Source organism: Piliocolobus tephrosceles, unplaced genomic scaffold, assembly GCF_002776525.5.
Source record: "Piliocolobus tephrosceles isolate RC106 unplaced genomic scaffold, ASM277652v3 unscaffolded_19421, whole genome shotgun sequence".
NCBI lineage: Eukaryota > Metazoa > Chordata > Mammalia > Primates > Cercopithecidae > Piliocolobus > Piliocolobus tephrosceles.
Window position 1 is genome coordinate 2,848 of NW_022301445.1, and position 6,778 is coordinate 9,625.

At 52.6% G+C, this 6,778-nt stretch overlaps 1 pseudogene; it reads left to right on the forward strand.

The window, feature by feature from the left end:
* Nucleotides 1–4,273: 4,273 nt before the first annotated feature.
* On the forward strand, nucleotides 4,274–5,570 carry LOC113221034 (annotated as a pseudogene).
* The last annotated feature ends 1,208 nt before the right edge of the window (nucleotides 5,571–6,778 follow it).

The window sequence follows — 6,778 nt, forward strand, 5'->3', positions numbered from 1 at the left end:
AGCTGAGGATGGTGGGGTGAGCTGAGGATGGTGGGGTGAGCTGAGGATGGTGGAGTGAGCTGAGACTTGTGGAGTGAGCTGAGGATGGTGGGGTGAGCTGAGGACGGTGGGGTGAGCTGAGGACGGTGGGGTGAGCTGAGGATGGTGGAGTGAGCTGCCCTGCTAGACACTCCTTATCTGCTCCCAGCACACAATGTCCTGTTTCTGGTCTCCATCTCAGTCAGCAGTGCTGCAGGGCAGATGCTGCTCAGGTCTGTCTTTGGAGTTATTCCACTTTTTGTCTTAAACTTTCTGGTTGTGTTTCATTTTTCATTAATGAATTTTAGAACTTCGGTCCTTTTAAAACTCTGCATTTTTCATAATTAGCTGTCCTGGTCATATAGTTTTATTCCTTTATCTTTTTTGAACACTTTATACACCCTTATTTCAATGTTCCTTTTAGGTCACTCTATTCTCTTTACTCTCTGGGCCTTGAATCTCCTTGTTTGTTGTATCTGCTGTCTCTCTTTGGGGAGATACCTGGGAGTTTTTCCTCTGAGGTCCTCTTCAGTAGGAAATGATTTTCCACGAGAATCCTGGTTCCCCTGGATGAGGACGGTGTCTCCCGGGGAGAGTTTCCTGTTTGGTTTTGCTGGAGCCTGGAACCTGTTTCCCTCAGGTGCAGATGGGTATAGTGTTAGCTCCTCAGCTCAGAGTTTCTGCACCAGTCACTGTAGACCTGGGGCCCTGGTTTCCCACAGATGCCCAGGGCAGGGGCCTTCTTCTGTGCTAGGTGCTGCTCCGTGGTATTTGTTCCGTGACTCTGCAAACATTGTTTTAAAATCAGTTTGTAACTTTGGCCTAGTAAACAAATGTAACACATGTGTCTCCTGGAACAATGGACTGGCACACCACCCCCTTCTCATCTTCATCCCAGTCCTCAGGGAGGCCTCTGGTCACTGAAGTCTGAGGCCACCAAGGCAAGAAGACCGTGGGGGGAGGGTCAATGAGAAATGCCTCTCAGCCCCTGTGCCTGCTGTCCCCTGGGCCCCAGGGTAGAGCTTCTGCAGACTTTGTTCCTTCCCGTTTCTGAGACAGCCTGAGCTTGGGCCACCCTCCCCTTCATGGAGTCCCAGCTGTCAAACAAACACCTCCAGGGCCATCTGCTCTCTGAACAAGAGTTTTCCTCCTGGGATGCCCCCAGCCACCCACAGAAGCAGGGATATAGGGAAGGAAGGACCAGGATTTCTGGTTGCAATGATTGTATCTGTGAGTTTGAGACTCCCCAGGTTACCTTTGGACTCACGAGCTGAACTGCTGGGCATTCTGGCCTGGATGTCCCTGGAGCCCCAGAACCTCCACAGGGATCATGAGCAGGGGGTCACTGCCCCAGAACAATGAGAGCACCCACATGGTCTACCCTGGCTCCTCACTCATCAGAGGAAATGACGAGATTCCAATGTCCCCTCCGGTGTCACAGGCTGGCCTGAGCCATAGGGTCCTGACCCAGCATGGCATCAAATGCCTGGAGCTCATCCTGCAGGAGCAGCCACGGAGGAGCCCCCGGGTGTGCTGGGTAGGGGGTGCTGTATGGAATCTCATTCACTCTGGACAGCTGTGGTCTCTGCAGAGGCCAGGGGGTCTGTGGCTCCCAAACTATCCATAACGATGCAGTCCAGCCAGAACTGGCGCCTTTTGGCTTCAAAATGTGTTGGAGTCTTTCCCCAGAGCCCCATTGTCTTTTAGAAATTACCACTTAGGGAGGGTAGTGCTGCTGATAAAGCCTGGCATGCACTGAATTGTGTCCTCCCCAAAATTTATATACTAAAGTCCTGATCCCTGGTTCCTCAGGATGCAGCTGTACTGTGTTTGGAGAGGATTTGTAAAGGTTAAACAAGGTCATTAGGGTGCGCCCTAATCCAGTACGACTGGTGTCCTCACAGGAACAGTGTAGGATATAGACATGCGCAGAGGGAACAGCGTGGGAGGACGCAGGAGGAAGGCGGCCCTCAGCAAACCCAGCTCCATGAGACTCAGAGGAACCAACCCCCACACCTTGACCTTGGACTTGCAGCCTGCAAAATTCTCAGGAAAAGTGTCTTTTTTTTTTTTTTAAATCACCCAGTGTGTGGAACTTTGTTCTGGCCCCTAGTGGACAAATACAATGGCTTTGCTTTTAACAGCCTGGTGGACAAATACAAAGGCTTTGCTGTTAACAGCCCAGACCCACATTTCCTGCACATAAGGCATGGGACTCCCTCATCCCTTCTGCCCAGGCCCAGCCCTGGTCTCCGAGCTGAGCTCACCAGGTAGGCTGCAGGCAGCAGGCGGGAGTGGGGCCTGATGGAAGGGGCGGTGCTGAGGCAGTGAGGGCGGCAGAGGGATGCTCGCTTGCTCATGTGGCTGGGCTTCGTGGAAGCATCGGGAGCAGGAGTGAAGGAAGCAAGGTGACAGGGGCCACTCATGGGGAGACACATGGGCAGGCTCCTCCACATGCTGGGGACAACTTTGGGGGCACCTGCTCCACCCACTGCCACACCCTCAAACTTCCCCATACCCCGTGCAGGGTCCAGCAGCAGCCCTGATTGTATGGTATGACCTTGGTGGTGAGATCAGGCATGCACAGCTTGGCGCAGACTACGGGATCAGAATCTCTCCCCAGCAACGTGGCCATGGGGTCTCTGAACAGAGGACGAGCAACCACAGACTGCAGGGCTGCTAGCAGCCAAGTGCACAGAGAGGCAGAGGTGGGGAGAAGGGAGCAGAGCTGGGGCCGCATGACCCAGGAAGCAGGGCAACCTGAAGGAGACCCCAAGCAGGGGTCCCGTGGGCTTTCCGATGTCTGGTCCTGCTGAGGCCTGGCTGCCCTTGTGATCATGAGCCGGCAACCTACAGTCACTACAGCCCTGTCCTTCTGGTCTCCTCTTGGGTCCTGCCTCTGCACAGCCTGTAGCCAGGCTCAGGCTGGGATACATACGGACCCTAAGGCAGGCTTTCTTACACTTTCCACGGAAATTCTCCAGCTGATAGAAGAAGTGAACACCCCAAGCTGGGGCCACATTCTCAAGTGGTCTGTAAAATTTTTGCAAGGTTTGTGGTTCATCTAAAATATTCATAATTTCAAAATGGAAATCTTGATATTTAGGGAGATATTTCACATAGCCCGAAGGGCTCCTCCTTCTCCAGGGTTGGGTCAAAGTCCTGTGTCCAGAAGCCCCCTGGTCAGCAGTCCTCTTGGCTTCCCCGACCACCCTGTGTCCAGCCTGCATGGGCCCTTCAGTCCTGGGGCCATGGTGAGGCTGGGTGCCTGGGCCTGGCACCATCTAGACACCCCTTGGGGGTCCAGCAATGTTCAAGCTACATCTCTAACCCCCTGACTTCTGCCTTCTCTACCTCCCTGCCCACTCCCTCATTCAGAGACACTGAGCGTCACCTCTTAGGAGTTTCCATCTTAATACAAGTTGGAAGAGAGTTTCATTTCAGGCCACTGTTTCCCACTGTGTCAGTCCATTTGGGCTGCTCTAAAGAAACTACCACAAACTGTATAATTTTTAAACAACAGGAATCTATTTTAAACAGTTCTGGAGGCTGGGAAGTCCATATCAAGGCAGATTAGGTTTCTGGTGAGGGTCAGCTCTCTGGTTCATCGTTAGCATCTTTTGGCCAACAATGTCTCCTGTGTCCTCCCACTGTGGAAGGAGGGAGGCAGCCCCCTGGGGCCTCTTCTATAAAGGCACTAATTCCATCCATGAGGCTCCGCCTTGGTGACCTAATCACCTCCCCATACTCCCACTTCCTCATACCATCCCTTGGGGTTTAGGATTTCAACAAATGAATCTTTACGGGACACTAACTTTCAGGTCACAGCATTTGGACTTACTTCATTGCCCCACACCCACCCCTCTAATTCTTGGGCCTTTGGACTCAGACTGAGTCACACCACTGATATTCTTGTTTCTCTAGCTTGCAGATAGCAAACTGCGGGACTTCTCAGCCTCCATAACCACCTGAGCCAATTCCTATAATAAATCTCCTCTTACATATACCTGTATATATCCTGTTGGGTCTATTTCTCTGGATAACTCTGGCTAATATGCACTGCAAGTACCTGTGCAATACCAAGGGCCTGGCTCTCTGCTTGAAATGTAAAATAGAAAACATATGCGTGCACGCACCCCCCCCCCCCCCCCACACACACAGAGACCCTGCCCAGAACCACCTGCCAAGTGCCTGTCCCCAAACCAAGGCCCAGTCCCCTTCACCCATCTCCATCACAAGCGTCACCAGGCTGTCTGACAAACTGTCCTACAAAGTTATTGACATTGGCCCGGCCGCCTGGGGACACAAGGCCCTCAACATTGTGGAGAATGAGATGCCAGGCCTGAGATGCCAGGCCTGATGCACATGCCGGAGCTGTGCTCAGCCTCCAAGCTACTAGAGGGCACCCGCATCGCAGGCGGCAGGCATCGCCGGCTGCCTGCACACGACCATGGAGACGGTCATCCACATTGAGACCCTCATCACCCTGGGTGCCCCAGCAGCAACATCTTCCTCACCCAGGACCATGTGTTGGCTGCCTTTGCCAAGGCTGGCATTCCAGTACATGCCTGGAAGGGCAAAAGGACGAGGAGTTCCCAGAGTGCATCGAGCAGTCACTGTAATTCAAGGATGGGCCCTCAACATTATTCTAGAGAATGGCAGCGACCTCAGCAACCTCTTCCACACGAAGTACTCACAGCTCTTGCTGGGCATCTGAGGCACTTCCGAGGAGACCAAGACTGGGGTCCACAACCCACACAGGATGCTGGTCAGTGGGATCCTGAAGGTGCCTGCCATCAATGACAATGACTCCATCACCAAGAGCAAGTTTGACAAGCTCTATGGCTGCTGGGAGTCCCTCATAGATGGCATCAAGTGGGCCACAGAGGTGATGATTGCCGGCAAGTTAGCAGTGGTAGCAGGCTACGGCAACGTGGGCCAGGGCTGTGCCCAGGCCTGTGGGGTTTCGGGGCCCACGTCATCATCACCAAGATCAACCCTGTCAATGCACTGCAGGCTGCCATGGAGGGCTATGAGGCGACCACCATGGACGAAGCCTGTCAGGAGGGCAACATCTTTATCACCACCGCAGGCTGTGTCAACATCGTCCTTGACCGGCACTTTTAACAGGTGAAGGATGATGCTATCATGTGTAACACTGGACACTTTGAGGTGGAGATCGATGTCAAGTGGCTCAGTGAGAACACTTGGAGAAGGTGACCATCAAGCCCCAGGTGGCCAGATACTGGCTGAAGAATGGGCGCCGCACAATCCTGCTGGCTGAGGGTCAGCTGGTCAGCCTAGGTTGTGCCATGGGCTACCCTGGCTTTGTGACGAGTGACTCCTTCATCAACTAGGTGACTGCACAGATTGAGCTGTGAACCCACCCAGAAAAGTACCCCATTGGGGTTCCTGTCCTGCCCAAGAAGCTGGATGAAGCAGTGGCTGAAGCCCACGTGGGCAAGTTGAACATGAAACTGACCAAGCTGACTGAGAAGTAGGCCCAGTAACTGGGGCACTCCTCTGATGGCCCCTTCAAGGCTGATCACTGAGGCTACTGAGAGCCAGGCCTGCGTTTCACCTTCCAGCTGCCGTTCTTGCCCAGGCCCTGCCTCTCCTTCTTAAGAGCAAATAGCACTGACTTTGTGATTGGTTGGTCAGCATTCCCCATTGACTCCCCAGGGCTTGTCATTCAGTTTTTGGATTCTGCTGCTGCTGCACCCTCATACTATTCCAAGTGTGTCAGGGGAACTGAGAAGCCCCTCCTTAATCCCTGGTCGTGGCAGAGGTATGAGGGAGACAGCCACAGGGAACTGTGAGCTCAGTGGTCTTGGAACTGCTCATTAAGTCAGTCCTTCCTTAACCTGGATGTCAGCAGTGGAGTCACAAAGTCCATATACTTTACCATCTAGGCCTTCACCTGACCTGTGGACTTACACCGTGTGCTCGGTTTATAGGTTCAGTGGTTCCTCAGCCCCTGACAGAAGGAGCTGTACTGAGGGGCAGGGAGGAGCTGTTTCAATTTTCCTGAGAGCTTGACTTAGTGCTGGGCCTTCTCTTAAACCTCATAACAACGAGGTTGGTACTTTCAGTCCCTGTTTCACAGGGATTAGAATACACTCTTAAGGGACAACTGAGAAAGAACAGAGAAGTGACCGCCAGAGGTTGAGAAGGGCCAGAAAAGCATAAAAGCAGGCACAGATCGGCCACCACTTTGTAACAAGAGGGTTCCTATCACAACCCTGGGTCAAAAAGAGAATAATTTGGCTTATAATAATTATAATGTTAAAAGAAAGCACAAAGGTAGGTTAATAAAAATCTCAATGCCATTAAAAAAAAAGAAAGAAAGAAACAGAGAGGGAGAACACAAAATGGAATGAATGTTTCAATAGATACCTGACCAGGTATGCAAATTACCCAGCAAAGCACAGGCAGAAACACTAGGCAGTGCTTGAGACATGGAGTTTCCTTTTGCCTCTATGTCTCCCTCCACATGCCGAGCCTACTCAGGGAATCCTGGTGAGACACGGAGTTCCTTTCTGCCATGCTGTCTTCCTCTACATGCCGAGCCTACTCAAGGAATCCTGGTGTTCACAGAAGGGGTCAGGGGAACTGCATGAAGACCACAGCTTTGTGTAGACCCACAAGTTTCAACACAGGTGTTTGGATGTGTGGTTCTATGTGTGTGCACGCAGAGGAGTCCTGCAGCCACGCCTGGTGGGAGTCTAGGGGAGGCTCCTGGCTTCAAAGAGCCCAAGCC